Raw genomic sequence first — 21,082 nt, forward strand, 5'->3', positions numbered from 1 at the left:
TCATTGACTTCTCTCTTTCTCTAACATCTTATATACAACACTTTCTGTTGGTTGTATCTTCAGAATAGATTCCATATCTGCCCACTTCTAAATTACTCCCTTGCCAACACCCTGGGCCTGGCTGCCATTACAGCTTGCTCAGACACTGTAAGGGCCTCCTAACTGCTCTCCCAACTTTCAATTTTTCCCTCTAGAGTCTAATCAGACAACAACCAGGGAGAAGTTCTTAAAACATTACTCAGGTGACATGTCTCTCTGATCAAATCTTTTCAAAGATTTTAAATAAATCCAAGTCCTTTAGGCTGCCATGATAATCTTTTGGACATATCTCTCACCTCACTACAGAGCACCCCTCTCTCCCTTGATTTCTGCTGTGCATCCTCCTTGTTTTGTTTCATTGCCTCCAGGCCTTTGGACTGGGGTTGGTTCTCTCTCCTAGTATTTTTTTTTTGTTTTTTTTTGCATATTTTCCTGTTGGTTGTCTCTCCCCTTTCATTCAGATCTCTGCTCAGATATCACTCTTAAGAAAGGACTTTGCTGACCAACTAATTTAACCTATAAATTAACATGCTACTTCAATGCCTTGCTCATTTTGTAAGCATTAGCATTACTTTGAGTTTTACTGTATCTCTATTTGTATATGCATTTTTGTGTATTTCTACATTGGAATGTAAGTTTCTGATGGGTAGAGAATTTGTCTGATGGTTTACTTCCATTTCTATGGGACCTGAAACAGCAGTTGACAAACAATATGCACTTACTTAATATTTTTTAATGAATGGATGATTGTACTGGTCCTATTGTAGGACCATCTTAGGAATTTTGTAATTACAAATATATGTTTAAAATACAGTATCTTTTTATCTACTGATAGCACACATTTTCTGGGATTTTATTTATGGTGTTAAATAATATGCATAAGTGAGACTTGTCCAACTTTATATTTTTGTTCTCTTTGTTATCAAATGTTTCAGTGATAATGCCATAAATATTCATGATATATTGATAACAATTAAGTAGCAACTACAATATACCAAGCAGTGTTCTACACATTTTGTTTACAATAAGTCACTTAACTTTCACAGGGAGTCCCTAGTTGCACGAATTATTAAGCTCTTTGCTGTTAACCAAAATATTTGTGGTTTCAATCTGCCCAGGGGCACCTCAGAAGAAAGATCTAGTTATCTACCTCCAAAAGGTCACAGCAATTGAAAGCCCTACAGAGTACAGTTCTGCTCTGACACACATGGGTTTGCCATGAGATGAAATCAGTTGGATGGCAACTAGTTAATCCTCACAACGTCAAGACCTATTACTTCTATTGAATCTGTTACTGTTATTACTGCCATTGTACAGATGACAAAGTCGAGGCTCAGAGAGGTTAAGTAACTTGTTCTTGGTCATGCAACTAGAATTTGTATGATTATTATTAATCACACGGTTTTGTTCTATTTTATATTCTCCATTGTCTAAACAGAAGCATCGCAAAAGGGGGGCAGAGGAGGGCACGTGCGCCAGGGTCCAAGTCCAAGGGTGCAGCAGACAAGGTACAGAATGCTTTCAGGCGCCGCAAATATGAAAGCCAGACAAGAGGGGGAGACATTTCTGCTGACTCATCAACATCTATTCGTCTTGAAATTTGGGATAGGGAAAGGCTGAACTTAGAGATTGCCCCTGGAAATGCCTTACCCTCACTATGCCCTGTGTCTGAAATATATTACAAAGTATAAGAATTGCAAGTTTCTTGATATTTTGATAAAAGTAACATAAAAATTATATGACAGTGATTTGCTTTGGATTTTACTAGTTCAGTAGCTTTCTAGTTTAGGTATTTTCTATTCAGTATTTTTTTGGTATTTTATTGATTATATTTTGTTAATGTATATCTGTGAACAGACTTACACGCGTGTATATGAACGCACACATGCATGCACACACTCCTACACTCGTGAACACACATATCCACTGAAGGATTTCATGGATAAAATTATAATATTGACATGAAGGTAGACCTCAATAATTCTTGAGATATAGAAAGTTAATGGTTAAGAAGACCAAATTCCACCAATACTGTTTATATATTCTATGCAAATCTAATAAAAATCACAACAAAATTTGTAAAGAAAATGACAAACTAATTCTAAAACTTACGTAGGTATGTAAAGGCCCAATAGTAGCTAGAGTAGTACTAAAAAATAAGTAACAGCCCCTACCAGATACCTGACATTTTGTAATAAATGAACAGTGCTGTGTCCTTACTTAAATAAACAGACTTCTCATTTGACTAAATCTAGTTTATGTCATTGTTTAATTTCTATCTCTATGCTTACAACTACCAAATTTATATCTTCAAATAGAATCTCTTCCCTGAAATCCATGGTTGAATATCAACTTCCAAGTTAATATCTCCATGAGGATGTATATTAAGTATTCAAAATTGACTTATTTGAAGTTTAAAGGTTGATTAGGCTCTCCAAGATATTTTCCTGCTCAATCTTCATCCTATCAATAAATGATGCCTTTATTCAACCAAAGCTTTAGTAGCATCCCTGACTCCACTGTTCTCTCAAAGAATGCATTGTTCAGCATTTGCTCATTGTCTTCAGGATTTTGCTACTTTTGCTATTTTCCATACTTGATGGTTCAAGTCATCATACTTAGTCACCTGTACTTTTGTAATATCTATCTAAATGGTCTTACTGTGCCCATCTTTGTACCATAAAGCACATGGAATAATCCATTTAAAGTATGTTAGATTTTATTACGGTTCTATTCAATTTTACAAAAACCTGAGTTGAATGGAAAGCTTTTAAAACTAAACTCAAGGCCCAACTCCACCTGGCCTCCATTATTGTATGCTCCTCAATTCCTATTACATCACTGGGCTCTTTCATTGTATTACAGCTATATTTTGCTGAGGTTTCTTCTATTTTACGGCTTTAGCCAGTTCATTTGCTTTGAGCAGTCTGCTTCTAGAAATGATAGAGAGACTTCATCCCTGAACCAGTTACTATCTTGTCCTTTTACCCTACTTTTTAAATTTTTCTTCAGATAGCAAGGCACCATCTAACTATATATATGTAATTATGTGTATCTATTTCTGTCTATCTACTACTAGAAAAAGAATTGATGCATGCAAACTCCAGCGTTGATGAAGAATGTTGAATATACCATAGACTCCCAATAGAATGAATGTTTACTCATTCAGTCGTAGAAGAAATACAACCAAAATGTACCTTAGAAATTAGGATGGTGTCTTAGTCATCTAATGCTGCTATATCAGAAATACCACAGGAGGATGGCTTTAACAAAGAAAAATTTATTCTCTCACTGTCTAGTAGGCTACAAGTCCAAATTCAGTCGTCAGCTCCAGGGGAAGGCTTTCTCTCTCTGTCTGCTCTGGAGGAATGCCCTTGTCATCAATCTTCCCTTGGTCTGGGAGCATCTCAGTGCAGGAATCTCAGACCCAAAGGACATGCTCTGCTCCAGCACTCCTTTCTTGGTGGTATGAGGCCCCCATGTCTCTCTTCTCACTTCTCTCTTTTGTATCTCAAAAGAGATTCACTTAAGACACTACCTGATCTTATACATTTCATCAACATAACTTCTGCTAATCCATATTATTACATCATAGTGATAGGGTGTACAACACTTAGCGAAACCACATCAGATCGTAAAATGATAGGCAATCATAGAATCACACAAGGTAATCATGACCTAGGCAAGTTGACAGATATTTTGGGGGAGGGACACAATTCAATCCATGACAGATGGTGAGACTTCAAATTGCTTACTTTGAACATGTCATCAGGAAAAACCAATTGCTAGAAAAAGGTACCATGTTTGGTAAAGTAGAGAGCCAACCAAAATGGGGGAAACCCTCAGTGAGACGGATTAACCCAATAGCTGCAACAATGGACTCAAAATACCAAAGATCATGAAGATGTTACAGGACATGGCAATCTTTCATTTTATGATGCATAAAGTCACCATAACTCGGAACCAACTTGATGGCAGCTAACAACAACTAGAATGCATATACTTTGACATCCTGCTTTGGTATCTGAAAAAAATATTTGTGTTCAGAAAGTATTTCTTGGATGAGTGAATGCAACTTGTGTAGATTAGATTATTAGTCACCAAATATTGACATTATTCCCCTGCTTGCCCCCACCCCCCCAGACCTACACTGTCTCCATGGGAGGAGTATATTTCCTGACCCATTGACACTAGTCTTGGCCATGTTACTTGGTTAATGGAATGTGGATATGAGTGTGAGTGTGGTGTTTCCCAGCCTAGTCTGTAAGAGACTTCTCCTCTGAAAGCTTGAAGTTCTACCATGAGATGAACTTGCCTCAAGTGTCTGCTGTCCCTTCAACTTGTCCAAGGAAATTAAGAGATGCATGGAAACAACCTGAACTCAAAACCTAGCTGATCTGTAGAGTTGCATGAAAAACTTTTTATTACGTGTCACTAAGATTTTGTGGTTGTCTTTTATGCATCATTATTGTAGTAAAATTCTGACTAATATCCCAACCCAGTGCCTTCGAGTCGATTCCATGACTAATATAGGAACATGATATGGAAGCCAAATACAGACCTAATGGTATATGAAGTATATGATTAATTCACTATACCTAGAAACAAGGGAGAGGGTTATCCTTGGTGCATCCTGAGTAGCGGGGTATTTCTCATCTCTTTCACGTCAGGATTTGCCATATGACTTGCTGGGCAAATGGAATATGAATGAAGTGAAAGATTCCACATTCAAACAGAAGAATTAAGTGCCATTTACCTGGTTCCATCCATATTCCTATGCATTTGCCATGATAGTGGCTAACATAAGAGCTGCTAACCAGAAATGAAATTAGAAAAGATGATAATACAGAGCAGATTTGCACTTGACTCACACCCAAGAGGTATTATAAATGAGAAATATCCCCACATTTTAAGTCAATGAAACTTGTGGATTGTCAATCAACTAGGATAGAGTTCAAGCCCAGTTCTAAGGATATAACCTAACCATTTCACCAATAACAGTAATCCCATTTGTCGTGATTATTTCTGGAGCATGAATTAAACCAGATGTTGTCTAATTAGGTCAATTGTTTATTTATTCTAGAAGGGGTTCATGCACCTGTAATTATTATACAAGTTTGAACTCAGGTTTTTTTTTTTTTTTAACCCAGTTAACACAAATTTTAACTGATTTAGTGATAATGCAAAAAAAGTGCTTTTGCTGATGATAATGGTGATGATACACACCCGTCCCAACCCATATGTATTTTATATAATTAATACTGACAGAAGCTTGGGTGAAACTTTGACTTGCTCTACAAACATGACTAGAAACCAGTGAGATATCACAGGTGTCTCCTATGAACAATAGGCATATTGGTTTTTACAGAGCCTAAACCAAAGATGTCTCTATAATAGCTGACTTGAATATCATATTTTTAATACCATTAGGTGACCATTAATATATATATATTTTTATTAACTTTTATTGAGCTTCAAGTGAACGTTTACAATCAAGTCAGTCTGTCACATATAAGTTTACATACATCTTACTCCGTACTCCCACTTGCTCTCCCCCTAATGAGTCAGTCCTTCCAGTCTCTCCTTTCGTGACAATTTTGCCAGCTTCCCTCTCTCTCTATCCTCCCATCTCCCCTCCAGACATGAGATGCCAACACAATCTCAAGTGTCCACCTGATATAATTAGCTCACTCTTCATCAGCATCTCTCTCCCCCTCACTGTCCAGTTCCTTTCATGTCTGATGAGTTGTCTTCGGGGATGGTTCCTGTCCTGTGCCAACAGAAGGTCTGGGGACCATGGCCGCCAGGATTCCTCTAGTCTCAGTCAGACCATTAAGTATGGTCTTTTTATGAGAATTTGGGGTCTGCATCCCACTGATCTCCTGCTCCCTCAGGGGTTCTCTGTTGTGCTCCCTGTCAGGGCAGTCATCTATTGTGGCCGGGCACCAACTAATTCTTCTGGTCTCAGGATGATGTAGGTCTCTAGTTCATGTGGCCCTTTCTGTCTCTTGGGCTCTTAGTTGTCGTGTGACCTTGGTGTTCTTCATTCTCCTTTGCTCCAGGTGGGTTGAGACCAATTGATGCATCTTAGATGGCTGCTTGTTAGCATTTAAGTCCCCAGACGCCACATTTCAAAGTGGGATGGAGAATGTTTTCATAATAGAATTATTTTGCCTATTGACTTAGAAGTCCCCTTAAACCATGGTCCCCAAGCCCCCGCCCTTGCTCTGCTGACCTTTGAAGCATTCATTTTATCCCAGAAACTTCTTTGCTTTTGGTCCAGTCCAATTGAGCTGACCTTGCATGTATTGAGTGTTGTCATTCCCTTCACCTAAAGCAGTTCTTAACTACTAATTAATCAGTAAAAAAAACCTCTCCCTCCCTCCCTCCCCCCCCCGTGAAATATTTCATAGTTTGGAGGAATCTGGAGGGCATTATGTTGAGTGAAATTAGTCAGTTGCAAAAGGACAAATATTGTATGAGACCACTATTATAAGAACTCAAGAAATAGTTTAAACAGGGAAGAAAGTATTCTTTGATGGTTATGAGGGTGGGGAGAAAGGGAGGGAGAAGGATATTCGCAAATTTAGATAGTAGACAAGAACTATTTTAGGTGAAGGGAAAGACAACATACAATAAAGGAGAGGTCAGCATAAATGGACTAAATGAAAGGCAGTTTCCTGAATAAACCAAATGCTCCAAAGGCCAGAGTAGCAGGGGCAGCAGTTGGGGGACCATGTTTTCAGAGGACATCTAGGTCAACTGACATAATAAAATCTATTAAGAAAACATTCTGCATCCCACTTTGGTGAGTGGCGTCTGCAGTCTTAAAAACACTATCAAGCGGCCATCTAAGATGCATCAATTGGTCTCAACCCACCTGGAACAAAGGAGAATGAAGAACACCAAAGATACAAGGTAATTATGAGTCCAAAAGGCAGAAATGGCCACGTAAATGCAAGACTACATCAGCCTGAGACCGGAAGAACTAGATGGTGCCCATCTACAACCGAAGACTGCCCCGACAGGGAATGAAACAGAGTATCCCTGACGGAGCACGAGAGCAGTGAGATGCAGACCTCAAAGTCCCATAAAAAAATCAGACTTAATGATCTGACTGAGACTAGAGGAACCCTGGAGGTCATGGTCCCCAGACCTTCTGTTGGCCCAAGACTGGAACCATTCCCAAAGCCAACTCTTCAGACAGGGATTGGACTGGATTATAGGATAGAAAAAATAGTGGTGAGGAGTGAGCTTCTGGTCTCAAGTGGACACATGAGACTATGTGGGCAGCTCCCGTTTGGAGGGGAGATGAGAAGGCAGAGGGGGACAGAAAGTGGCTGACTGGACACGGGGAATACAGCATTGAGAGGAGTGTGCTGTCTCATTGGTGGGAGAGGAACTAGGAGTACATAGCAAGCTGTATACAAATTTTTGTATGAGAGACTGACTTGATTTGTAAAGTTTCACTTAAAGCACACACACAAAAGATGGAAAGAATACACAGAGTCACAGTACCAAAAGAAATGGTCAACTTTCAGTCGTTTCATGAGGTGGCACATGATGAAGAACTGGTAGTAGTGAAGCAAGAAGTCCAAGCTACACTGAAGACACTGGCGAAAAACAAGGCTCCAGGAGCTGACAGAATACCCACTGAGTTGGTTCAACAAACAGATGCAGCACTGTAGATGCTCACTCCACTATGCAAAGAAATTTGGAAGCTAGCTACCTGGCCAACAGACTGCAGGAGACGCACGTTTGTGTCCATTCCAAAGAAAAGCGATCCAACAGAATGTGGAAGTTATCAAATGTAAATCATAGTATTAGTAAATATGGTAAACAAACAAACAAAGAAACTCTATCTATTCTACACTGAATATGACATGCTATCCCCAGGAGATCTAGTGAGTTTATGATGTTGTTGTTAGGTGCTGTTGGGCCGTTCCAACACATAGCGACCCTGTGTACAACAGAACGAAACAGTGCCCAGCCCTGGGCCTTTCTCATTGCTATGTCTGAGCCCACTGTTGCAGCCACCGTCTCAATCTGTCTCATTGAGGATCTTTGTCTTTTTCACTGACCCTCTACTTTACCAAGCACGATGTCTTTTTCCAGGGACTGATTCCTCCTGATAATATGTCCAGAGTACGTGAGACCAAGTCTTGCCACCCACCTTTCTAAGGAGCATTCTGGCTGTACTTCTTCCCAGACAGGTGTGTTCATTCTTCTAGCAGTCCATGGTATATTCATTATTCTTCACCAACAACATAATTCAAGTTTCAGTTCTTTTGTCTTCCTTATTCATTGTCCAGCTTTAGCATGCATATGAGGCGATTGAAAATATCATGGCTTGGTTCAGGCACACCTTAGTCCTCAAAGTGACATCTTCAATTTTTAACACTTTAAAGAGGTCTTTTGTAGCAGATTTGTCCAATAAAATATGTCATTTGATTTCTTGATGGCTGCTTCCATGGGTGTTGATTGTGGATCCAAGTAAAATGAAATCCTTGACAACTTCAGTATTTTCTCTGTTTATTGTTCCAGTTGTGAGGACTTTTGTTTTCTTTATGTTGAAGTGTAATCCATACTGAAGGCTGAAGTCTTTGATCCTCATCAGCAAGCGCTTCAAGTCTTCTTCATTTTCAGTAAGCAAGGTTGTGTCATCTGCATGTCTAGGCTGTTAATGAGTCTTCCTCTAATCCTGATGCCCCTTCTTTTCATATAATACAGCTTCTTGGACTGTATGGATTATATGTTTTTTTAAAGACACTGAGTTTTTGGTAATTTACTATGGCAGCCCTAGAAAATGAATACAGAGCCCTTCACCAAGGACAAGTCAAGTTAGCACCAAAAATGCTCCTGTAAGGGTAGCCACGTAACATGAGACATGGCAGTTTTAAAAAGTATGAAGTAAAACTCTCAGCTTTGACAGACAAAGAGCTCCTCTAAGACTAAATTCACTGCTGTTGAGTCGATTCTATCTCATAGCGACCCTAAAGGACAGAGTAGAATTGACCCACAGGGCTTCCAAGGAGTGGCTGGTAGATTCGAACTGCCTGAATAAGTATTGTGAAAAAATACAACCCTGACACACAACTTTTCTGAGCTTAGTATTAAAACAAAACAAAGTCGCTATCGAGTGGATTCTGACTCATAGGGACCCTATAGGACAGAGTAGAGCTTCCCCACAGGGTTTCCAAGGAGCGACTGGTAGATTCAAACTGCAGACCTTTTGGTAGCACCCAAATGCATAATCATCGCACCACCAGTGGCTTTCAAATCAGCTATAGGCTGATGATCTCCAAATTCTTAGAACCTGGAAAACTACTCTACCTCAGAGTGGTATCCACAGCTGGGAACTGTTCTCCACACTTGGATGACCTCAGACATCCAAATCTAACATGTCCAGAAAAAATCTTTTGGTCATTTTCTCAAGTTTGTTCCTCCATGGTTTTCCACATGGTAGAGAATGGCTCTGGTGACCATGCTCTCATGGTAGCCTGAATTCTAGAAGTCACCTTTGATTCTCCATTCCCCTCATCCCATACGTCTGATCCACCAGCAATTCTTGGCAGCTCAAGCTCCAAAGTACACCTCAAGCCTGCCCACCGTTCCCACCTGCACTACCACCATCACTCCTCACCCTGACCACTGCAGAAGCATCCTGACTGGTCCTCTGTATTTGCTGTCTTCAAGTTATCCTGGGCTACAGTTAATTCCTGGGACACATTCTTTCTCAAGACCATTGAACAATAGAAGGAGAAGGGCATTTAGTTGTATGCTACCTCCTCTGCTTGAGCTTCATGCCCCTCAGAAATCACTTTTCACTGTCCACTCTATAATGTCTCTATTCCAATTTCCTGTCTTTGGCCGCACTGCTTTGATAGCGTGCATGCATGTGTGCTTCAGGGGTCATGTAGACAGCTGCTTGGAGGAATTTTTCTTAGTACAATCATGGTTGTGTGCCATCAAGAGATTCTGACTCATATCAACCCTGTACGACAGCTTAGAACTGCCTCACAAGGTTTCCTAGGTTGCAGTCTTTATGGCGCAGCCCTGCTGGCACCGTGGTTAAGAGCTCGGCTGCTAACCAAAGGGTGGACAGTTCGAATCCACCAGTTGGTTATTTGCAGAAAGACATGGCAGTCTGCTTCTGTAAAGACTTACAGTCTTAGAAACCCTATGGGGCAGTTCTGCTCTGCCCTATAGGGTCACTATGAGTTGGAATTGATTCAACAGCAACTGGTTTGGATTTTGTTTGGTTAGAATCTTTATGGGAGCCCATCTCCAGATCTTTTCAACCTCTGAGCTGGTGGGTTACAACGGCCCACCTTTCAGTTAGCCAAGCACTTAACCGTTGCACCTCCAATACTTAACTCTGCGCGGGAGAGGGCCCTCTCCTGACGTCTCCCGTCTCCTCACCCCGCACACCTTGGCGTTGTCCTTGCTTCTAGACCCCACCCTCCCCTCTGGAGGCCCAACCCCCCCACGCCCGCCCCACACCCAGGCCGCTGGGCGGGGCCAGCAGCCATGTTCCTCGCCGTCCAGCCAGTTACTCACAGAAGCGCTGGGACGGGCGGTGAGGGGCCCCGGCCCGATGGCGCGCCTTACAGCGGACGGTGTTCGTGCTGCTTTCTGTGCCGTGGTTTCTGAAAGGTAGGAAACTCCGGCAGCTGGGTGGAGGGACCCGCTCCCAGACTGAACAAGCCCGGCCCCTCGAAGGTGTGGAGGGAAGGCGCCAGGAGGGCGGGTCCCAGTGCCAGCATCCCGTGGGCTCCAGAGGTTGGGGAGTCCGGACGTTGGGTTAGCAGCTCGCATCGCCCCCTCCGGCGTACCCCGTCCCGAGTGATCCCCAGGGGCGGATGCGGCGCGGGGGCGGGCGGACGCAGCCACTCTAGGGGCTGCGAGAGGGAGAGAGGGAGCCTCTGGCCCGGGAGACTCAGCTGGTCTGGGAATTTACATCCCCATGGATTTGCGGGGGGGGGGGGTCCAGCCGCGGGATCCAGCTGCGGAGTGTCCTCGGGCCTGGGGGCTTGAAGGGCTTGGGGAGAAAGGCTGTGTCCAGGGCTGCGCCAAGGTCCCTACTCTGCCCGGGGCGGGTTTGCGGGCCAAGCTGGGGGATGGGCGCCTGCCCCCCCCGCCCCCCACCTGCTCCCTGTGCCAGGGGGGAAACCAAGGCCCAGAGTTCGCCCGGGGGGGGGTGAGATTCCAGACTGAGGGCGGGGCACTCGCCCCCATTCGTCCTCCCACCCCCACCAGACTCCGTAGGGTGCCAGGGACAGGGGAGAGAGGGATCCCCCGCCCAAGGCCATGCTGCCCCTTATTGTTTTGGGCGCTGTGCCTGGGAGGCTGAGGCACCCCGCGCCCGCGCCCGCGCCGGCTGGTCTACTCTCGGGGCTGGGGCGTCGGCGCGGCCCCGGCCCCACCTGGAAAGGAAGGGGTCCTCGGAATCTGTGGAGCAGCGTGGGGATCCTACTCCTTGTGGAAGCAGCAGCGATTCAGTGTCTGTTAACAGTGTGGATGCCGGGTCCCGCTCCCCCTCTGGGAGGCGGGGGTGGGGGTAGCAGGAAGGGGTCCTGAGCAACCATGTTGTTTGTTAACTTAAACATTTGTGCGGCGCTGTGTACCGGTCGCTGTGGACGCGATCTCTGGTGCTGAGGGGATTTGAGGGTTCCTCACACTGGCGGGATTTGGAGCCTCTACCCTGGTGGCAGTGGGTTCAGTGGGTTACCCTGGTGGCGTAGTGGTTAAGTGCTAAGGCTGCTAGCCAAAAGATTGGCCATTTGAATCCACCAGGCGCTCCTTGGAAACTCTGTGGGGCAGTTCTACTCTGTCCTATAGGGTCGCTGTGAGTCAGAATTGACTCCACGGCAGCGTGTTTTTTTTTTTTTTTTTTTTTAGGTTGGAGGAGATTAGGTGTCTCTCGGGCTGACATTTGAAGGTCTGGAGCTGGCCGTTTATGAGGGTTTATAAGGGTTTATAAGGGTTTTAAGCGCTCCGGCCATGGGCGTCAACCCGATCTTCCAGCCCCTGCGGACGGACTGCCCCCCCCCGCCCCGGGGGGATTGGCTGCTCTGGGACCCTGAGCCCAGAGGGCAGTGAGAAGCTGACAAACGTGAGTGATGTCCTGCAGGCTCCAGTCGGCGGGGCAGCCCTGCTCACATGGTCTCAATACGGGCAGTCGGCTTCATGCTTGGGGGGTGGTTTCCGGATGTTCACTCGTGTCCCCCCACCCCGTGCAGGGCGACAACTCTCCTCTGGGCGGGGACCTAGTAGAGGCCTGCAGGGCATCAGGGTGTGGAGGGGCAGAGCTTGGGCGGGGAGGGCGCGGCCCTGCAGGTTCCTGTACGTGACCACGGCAGGGGGGTGCAGGTCGTGAAGGCTGGGCCTGGTAAAGGGCCCACTAGGTCTCGCAGAAGGAGTGGGTTAGGATAATAACAGCATTAATGGGAGTATTGAGAGAGCGCCCTGGGGCGTTGGGTCCCTCGGGAAGAAAAGCTTCTGCTGTCGCCACTGGAGCGGTACCCAGGTCGTCCCGGCTTAGGTCCAGGAGGTTCCCATGCTCGGAGGGCCTGGTGGGCAGAACAGAACCGGCGGTGCGCACGCCCTCTCGCGGCCTTGCACCGAATCGCTGAAGTTCAGTGACAGGCGATTCTAAGCCATGGTTTTGGAACTGAATAGTGAAGCAGAGCAAAGAAATGATGCAGTGCCTTGATGGGACCGGTGGAGACAACAAGAAGCAAAGCACAGCTCAAACTTCAAAATTCCACTGAGTGTTAGTACGATTTGGAGGTAGAAAATAGACGGAGAGTCGAGAGGCCCAGAGATGCAGAAGGGTTGGAGGATTAGGGTTAGGGGTTAGGGTTTGGTGCTAGGGGTCCAGGTTTGGGGGTTAGAGGTTTGGGAGTCAGGTTTAGGGGTATAGGTTTTAGGTGGTTGGGGGTTGGGGTTAGGGCTGGGGTTACTAGGCTCGGGCACAAGTGGTTTAGGGTTAGGGTTAGAGTGAGGCTGAGGTTGATTCCCAGTCTTGTGTACCGTCTCTTCCTTCACCAGAGTTACCACATATGTGTCGTTTGGTTGGAAACCCTGATGGCGTAGTGGTTAAGAGCCACCGGTGCTAACCAAAGGTCTGCAGTTCAAATCCACCAGGCGCTCCATGGAAACTCTATGGGGCAGTTCTAATCTGTCCTATAGGGTCGCTATGAGCTGGAATCAACTCGACGGCAGTGGGTTTGGTTTTTTTGGTTATTGTTTAGTTGGCTTTTCTCTACCCACTCTTCGTCTCCCTGGTGAACATCAAAGATTGTTTCTGTGCGTAAATGTTTTCATGATAGTGGTCACGTACTGTATATGTCGTTTTGTGATTGACTTAGTATGATGCGCTCCAGATTCATCCATGGTGTGAGATGTTTCGGAGATTCATCATTGGTCTTTATTGTCGTGTAGTGTTCCACTGTGTGTATGTACCGTAGTTTGTTTATCCGTTCCTCTGTGGATGAGCACTTAGGTTGTTCCCATCTTTTTGCTACTGTGAATAATGTTGCAGTGAACACGGGTGTGCATGTGTCTATTCCTGTGACTGCTCATGGAAACCCTGGTGGCTAGTGGTTAAGTGCTATGGCTGCTAACAAAAAGGGTTAGGGTTTGGGCTTAGGGATGTTAGGGTTAGGGTTGTTAGAGTTAGAGTCCTTAGGGTTTGGGTTAGGGGTTGGGGTTTGGGGGTTAGAGTTTAGGGTTGGGTTTTTTGGTTAGGGTTTTTGGGTTGGGGTTAGGTGTTAGGTTTAGGGTTTGAGGTTAGAGTTTGGAGTTACAGGTTAGGTGTTAGGGGTTGCAGTTTGGGGTTTAGGGTTTTGGGGGTTTAAGGTTTTGTGGTTTAGTCATTAGGGTTTGGGTTAGGCTTTAGGGATTTAGGTTTAGGCTTGGGGTTGGGTTTGTTTGGGATTTGTGGGTTGGGGTTAGAGGGTGGGTGTTAGAGGGTTGGGGTTTAGAGTTTGGGGGTTAGAGATTGAGGGAGTCAGGGTGAGGGGTTAGAGGGTGAGGGGGTTAGAGGTTGAGAAGATTATAGAGTGAGGGAGTGAGAAGGTGAGGGTGTGAGGGGGTGAAGGTTAGGGTTTAGGGTTAGAGGGTTTAGGCTTAGGGTTCAGAGGCTTAGGGTTGGGGGTTAGGGTTTGGGGGTTCAGAGGTTGGGGTTGGTGTTGTGGTTAGGGTTAGAGGGTTAGGGTTAGAGGGTTAGGGGTATAGTTTAGAGATTTAGGGTTACTTGGTAGGGCTAGGGTTTAGGGGTTCAGGTTTAGGGGTTTGGGATGGGTTTGGGGTAAGGTTTTAGGGTTTAGGGTTAGAGGGTTAGGTTTAGGGCTTAGGGCTTAGAGTCTAGGGTTTTAGGACTTAGGGTTTAGGGCTTAGGGCTTAGAGCCTAGGGTTTAGGCCTTAGGGTTTAGGGTTTAAGGCTTAGAGTGAGGGTTAGGGCTGGGGGCTGGGGTTAGGGTGTAGGTTTTAGGGTTTAGAGTTAGGGTATTAGGGTTAGAGGGTTAGATGACTTAGGCTTTAAGTTAGGGTTTAGGGGTTAGTGGTTGGGGTCAAGGGTGTTAGTGTTTAGGGTTTTGGCATTTAGGATGTTAGGGTTAAATGTGTTAGGGCTAAGGGTGTTAGGGTTTCACGTGTTAGGGTTTTAAGTGTTATGGTTTAGGGTTTAGGGTTGTGTTAGGGTTAGGCTTAGGCTCATTCTTAGGTTTAGGGCTAGGGATTTGAGGTTTAGTGTTTGGGGTTGGGTTTGGGGGTTGGGGTTAGAGGGTTAGGGTTAGAGGGTTAGAGTCAGAGGGTTAGGGTTTTGGGTTAGGGTTTCAGGTTAGCATTAGAGGGTTAGGGTTCGAGGGTTAGGGCTAGAGTAGTTAGGGTTAGGGTCGTTAGGGTTAGGGTTGTTAGGGTTAGGGTGGTTAGGGTTTAGGGTTAGGTGTTAGGGTTTAGGGCTTACGGTTAGGTTTTGGGTTTGGGCTTTGGGGCTTGAAGTTTGGGTTTAGGGTTTTGGGCTTAGAGTATAGGGTTTAGTGTGTATGGTTTTTGTGTGTAGTGTTTTGGGGTGTAGGTGTTTAGATTGTAGGGTTTAGGGTATATGGTTACGGTTTGGGTTAGGGCTAGAGTTCAGGGTCTTGGTGGTTAGGACCTAAGGGCTTTGGGTCTTAGGGGCTTTGGGGCTCAGGGCTTAGGGGCTAGAGTTAGAGGGCTAAGGCCAGAGGGCCAGAGGGCCAGGGTTATGGTTTGGTTCCTGGCTGGCAATTTTTTTCCTTCAATATTTTATGTAAGTCATCCCATTGCCTTCTTGCCTCCATGATTTCTGCTGAGTAGTCCAAGTTTATTATTATTTACTTTCCTTTGTTGGTGACTTCTTTTATCCCTAGCCTCTCTTAAAATTCTCTTTATATTTGATTTTGGCAAGTTTGATTGTTATATGTCTTGGTCACTTTCTTTTGAGATCTACCGTATGTGGAATTCGATGAGCATCTTTCATGATATCAGGGAAGTTTTCTGCCAACAAATCTTCAACAGTTCCCTCTGTATTTTCTGTTAGCCCTCCCTGTTCTGGTACTCCAATCACTCATAGTTATTTCTCTTGATAAAGTCCCACATGATTCTTTGGATTTCTTCATTTTTTAATTTCTTTTATCTGGTTTCTCTTCAAATATATTGGTCCCAAGTGTTTTATCTTCAATCTCAGTTATTCTGCCTTCCAGTTCTTCAATTGTGCTCTTCTTACTTTCTGTTGAGTTTTCTATCTCTGTAATTTTATTGTTTATCTTCTGAATCTCTGATTGCAGTCTCTGTATGGTTTCTTGCAGCCTATTAAATTTTTAATTATATTCTTGAGTAACCTTTTTAATTTCTTCAGCTGCTTTATCTGTGTGTTCCATGGCTTGTTCTGCATTTTGCCTCATTTCCTTCCTGATGTCTTTAAGAGTTCTGTATATTAATCTTTTGTATTCTGCATCTGGTAATTCCAGGATTGCACCTTCATCCAGAAGATTCCTTGAGTCTTTGTTCTGAGAGCTTGTTGAAGCAATCATGGGTCAGCTTTTTTTTTATTTCAATATTTTTTGTTGTGTTTTACGTGAAAGTTTACAAATCAAGCCAGTCTCTCACATGAAAACTTATACACAACTTCTTACATATTCCCAATTACTTTCCCCCCAATGGGAGAGCCCACTCCCTCCTTCCACTCTTTCTTTTTGTGACCATTTTGCCAGTTTCTAAGCCCCTCTATCCACCCATCTCCCTTCCAGGCAGGAGATACCAACATTGTCTCAAGTGTCCACCCAAACCAAGTAGCTCACGCCTCACCAGCATCCCTCTCCAACCCATTGTCTAGTCCAATCCATGTCTGATGAACTGGCTTTGGGGATGGTTCCCGTAGTGGGTAAACGGAAGGTGTGGGGGCCATGATCACTAGAGTCCTTCCAGTCTCAGTCAGACCATTAAGTCTGGTCTTTTTATGAGAATTTGGGGTCTGCATCCCACTGTTCTCCTGCTCCCTCAAGGGATCTCTGTTATGTTCCCTGTCAGGGCAGTCATTGGTTGTGGCCCGGCACTATCTAGTTCTTCTGGTCTCAGGATGATGTAGTCTCTAGTTCATGTAGTCCTTTCTGTCTCTTGGGCTCGTTATTATCTTATGTTCTTGGTGTTCTGCATTCTCCCTTGATCCAGGTGGGTTGAGAATCATTGATGCATCTGAGATGGCCGCTTGTTAGCATTTAAGACCCGAGACGCCACATTTCAAAGTGGGATGCAGAATGTTTTCTTAGTAGATTTTATTATGCCTGTTGACTTAGATATCCCCTGAAAACATGGTTCCCAAACATGTGCCCCTGCTTTGCGGACCTTGAAGCGTTCAGTTTATTTAGGAAACTGCTTTGGTTTAGTCCAGTTGTGCTGACCTCCACTGTGTTGAGTGTTGTCCTTCCATTCACCCATAGTAGTTCTTGTCTATCTCTTTAGTAAATACCCCTCTCCTACCCCCCCTCCCTCCCCCCTCTCATAACAACAAAGGAATATGTTCTTCTCAGTTTAAACTATTTCTCAAGATCTTATAATAGTGGTCTTATACACTATTTGACCTTTTGCAACTAATTTCACTCAGCATAATGCCTTCCAGGTTTCTCCATGTTATGAAGTAGTTCACAGATTCGTCACTGTTCTTTATCGATGTGTAGTATTCCATTGTGTGAATATACCATAATTTATTTATCCATTCATCCATTGATGGGCACCTTGGTTGGTTCCATCTTTTTGCTGTTGTAAACAGTGCTGCAGTAAACATAGATGTGCATATATCTATTTGTGTAAAGGCTCTTATTTCTCTAGGATATATTCCGAGGAGTGGGATTGCTGGGTTGTATGGTAGTTCTATTTCTAGCTTTTTAAGGAAGCGGCAAATTGATTTCCAAAGTGGTTGTATACCATTTTACATTCCCACCAGCAGAGTATAAGTGTTCCAGTCTCTCCACAGCCTCTCCAACATTTATTATTTTCTGTGTTTTGGATTAATGCCAGCCTTGTTGGAGTGAGATGGAATCTCATTGTAGTTTTGATTTGCATTTCTCTAATGGCTAATGATCAAGAGCATTTCCTCATGTATCTGTTAGCTGCCTGAATGTCTTCTTTAGTGAAGTGCCTGTTCATATCCTTTGCCCATTTTTTAATTGGGTTGTTTGTCTTTTTGTGGTTGAGTTTTAGCAGAGTCATGTAGATTTTAGAGATCAGGTGCCGGGCGGAGATGTCTTAGCTGAAAACTTTTTCCCAGTCTGTAGGTGGTCTTTTTACTCTTTTGGTGAAGTCTTTAGATGAGCATAGGTGTTTGATTTTTAGAAGCTCCCAGTTATCTGGTTTCTCTTCGTCATTTTTAGTAATGTTTTGTATTCTGTTTATGCCATGTATTAGGTCTCCTAATGTTGTCCCTATTTTTTCTTCCATGATCTTTATCGTTTTAGATTTTATGTTTAGGTCTTTGATCCATTTGGAGTTAGTTTTTGTGCATGGTGTGTGGTATGGGTCCTGTTTCATTTTTTGCAGATGGATATACAGGTACGCCAGCACCTTTTGTTAAAAAGACTATCTTCTCCCCAATTAACTGACACTGGGCCTTTGTCAAATATCAGCTGCTCATATGTGGATGGATTTATATCTGGATTCTCAATTCTGTTCCATTGGTCTATGTGTCTGTTGTTGTACCAGTATCAGGCTGTTTTGACTACTGTGGCGGTATAATTGGTTCTAATATCAGGCAGAGTGAGTCCTCTCACTTTGTTCTTTTTTAGTAATGCTTTACTTATCCACGACTTTTTTCCCTTCCATATGAAGTTGGTGATTTGTTTCTCCATCTTTTTAAAAAATGTCATTGGAATTTGGATCGGAAGTGCATTGTATCTATAGATGGCTTTTAGTAGAATGGACAATTTTACAATGTTGTCTTCCTATCCATGAGCAAGGTATGTTTTTCCAATTACGTAGGTTCCTTTTGTTTTTTTGCAGTAGTACCTTGTAGTTTTCTTGGTATAGCGGTTTTAGTTTTTGGTGAGGTTTATTCCTAAGTATTTTATCTTCTTGGGGGCTGCTCTGAATGGTATTCATTTGATGATTTCCTCTTCAATGTTCTTTTTGTTGATATAGAGGAATCAACTGATTTTGTACGTTTATACTGTAACCTGAAACTCTGCTGAACCCTTCTATTTTAATAATTTTCTTGAGGATTCCTTAGGATTTTCTGTGTATAAGATAATGTCGTTGGAAAATAGAAATAATTTTACTTTTTCCTTACCAATCTGGATGCCCTTTATTTCTTTGTCTAGCCCAGTTGCTCTGGCTAGGACCTCTAGCACAAGGTTGAATAAGAGCTGTGATAAAGGGGATTCTGGTCTGTTTCCCCTTCTCAAGGGAAATGCTTTCAGGCTCTCTCCATTTAGGATGATGTTGGGTATTGGCTTTGTACTAATACCCTTTATTATGTTGAGGAATTTTCCTTCTATTCCTATTTTGCTGAGAGTTTTTATCATGAGTGGGTGTTGGACTTTGTCAAATGCCTTTTCTGTATCAATTGATAAAATTATTTGGTTCTTGTCTTTTTTATGTGGTGGATTACATTAATTGTTTTTCTAATATTGAATCAACCTTGCATACCTGGTATAAATCCCACTTGATAATGGTGGATTATTTTTTTGATACGTTGTTGAATTCTATTGGCTAGAATTTTGTTGAGGATTTTTGCATCTATGTTCATGAGGGATATAGGTCTGTAATTTTCTTTTTTTGTGTTGTCTTTAGCTGGTTTTGGTATCAGGGTTATGCTGGCTTCAGAGAAGGAGTTAGGTAGTATTCCGTCCTTTTCCATGCTTTGAAATACCTTCGGTAGTAGTGGTAAGTCTTCCCTGAAAGTTTGGTAGAACTTTGCAGTGAAGCCGTCAGGTCCAGGGCTTTTTTTTGTTGGGAGTGTTTTGATTACATTTTCAATCTCTTTTTTTGTTATCGGTCTATTTAGTTGTTCTACTTCAGTGTGTGTTAGTTTAGGTAGGCAGTGTGTTTCTAGGAATTCATCCATTTTTTCTAGGTTTTCAAATTTGTTAGAGTACAATTTTTTGTAGTAATTTGATATGATTGTTTTAATTTCAGTTGCATGTGTTGTGATATGGCCCATCCCATTTCTTATTCGGGTTATTGGTTTCTTTTCCTGTATTTCTTTAGTCAGTCTGGCCAGTGTTTTATCAATTTTGTTAATTTTTTTCAAAGAAGCAGTTTTTGGCCTTGTTAACTCTTTCAATTGTTTTTCTGTTCTCTAATTCATTTAATTTTGCTGTACTTTTTATTTTTTGCTTTCTTCTGGTGCCTGACAGTTTCTTTTGTTGCTCTCTTTCTCTTTGTTCAAGTTGTAGGAACGGTTCTTTCATTTTGGCTCTTCTTTAATATGTGTGCCTTTATTGATATAAATTGACCTCTGAGCACTGCTTTCACCGTGTCCCAAAGGTTTTCATAGGAAGCGTTTTCAGTCTCGTTGAATTCTGTGAATTTCTTTATTCCCTCCTTAAGGTCTTCCATAACCCAGTCTTTTTTGAGCAGGGTATTGTGCAGTTTCCAAGCATTTGATTTCTTTTCCCTGGTTTTTCTGTTATTGATTTTTACTTTTACGGTCTTTTGTTCAGAGAAGATGTTTTGTAATATTTCAGTGTTTTGCATTCTGCAAAGGCTTGTTTTATGACCTAATATGTGATCTATTCTAGAGAATGTTTCATGTGCACTAAAAAAAAAATTATACTTTGCAGCTGTTGGGTGGAGTGTTCTGTATAAGTCTATGAAGTGAAGTTGTTTAATTGTAACAATTAGATCTTCTGTGTCTCTATTGAGCTTCTGACTGCATTTCCTACCCTTCACCGAGAGTGTTGTGTTGAAGTCTCCTACCATAATTGTGGAGGTGTCTATCTCACTTTTTAATTCTGTGAACGTTTGTTTTATGAATGTTGCGGCTCTATCATTGGGTGCATAAATATTTAATATGGTTGTATCTTCCTGGTAAATTGTCCCTTTAATCATTACGTAGTGTCCTTCTTTATCCTTTGTGGTGGATTTAACTTTAAAGTCTGTTTTGTTGGAAATTAATATTGCCTCTCCTGCTCTTTTTTGATTGTTGTTTGCTTGATATATTTTTATCCGTCCTTTCAGTTTTAGTTTATTTGTGTCTCTAAGTCTAAGGTGTGTCTCTTTTATGCAGCATACAGACTGATCGTGTTTTTTTATCCAGTCTGCAACTTTCTGTCTCTTTATTGGTGAATTTAGTCCATTTACATTAAGTGTAATTATAGGTAAGTATGAGTTTAGTGCTGTCATTTTGTTGCCTGTTTTTGACAATTTCATTTTTCCATTTACTTTTTTGTGTTGAGTTTTCTTTGTAGAATGTGTGTTCCTCCCTTTTATAGTAGTTGAATTTATTTTGCTGAGTCGTTATGTTTATCTTGGTTTTTATTTTGAAGTATGGAATTGTTAGACCTCATTGTGGTTACCTTAATAT

The 21,082-nt window shown here is 42.8% G+C and overlaps 2 long non-coding RNA genes across 2 annotated transcripts in view; one reads left to right on the forward strand and one right to left on the reverse strand.

Annotated features, from left to right (window-relative positions):
- LOC135230107 (uncharacterized) overlaps positions 1-21,082 on the reverse strand; it is a 495,299-nt gene that overhangs the window by 443,079 nt on the left and 31,138 nt on the right. The gene's annotated exons all lie outside the window — the stretch shown is intronic.
- Positions 10,639-21,082, forward strand: part of LOC135230105 (uncharacterized) — a 53,391-nt gene continuing 42,947 nt past the window's right edge. The window contains exon 1 of the long non-coding RNA XR_010320753.1: positions 10,639-10,695. This is a non-coding gene — a long non-coding RNA (uncharacterized LOC135230105). The remainder of the gene's footprint in view (positions 10,696-21,082) is intronic.

Source organism: Loxodonta africana, unplaced genomic scaffold (genome assembly GCF_030014295.1).
Source record: "Loxodonta africana isolate mLoxAfr1 unplaced genomic scaffold, mLoxAfr1.hap2 scaffold_76, whole genome shotgun sequence".
Classification (NCBI taxonomy): domain Eukaryota; kingdom Metazoa; phylum Chordata; class Mammalia; order Proboscidea; family Elephantidae; genus Loxodonta; species Loxodonta africana.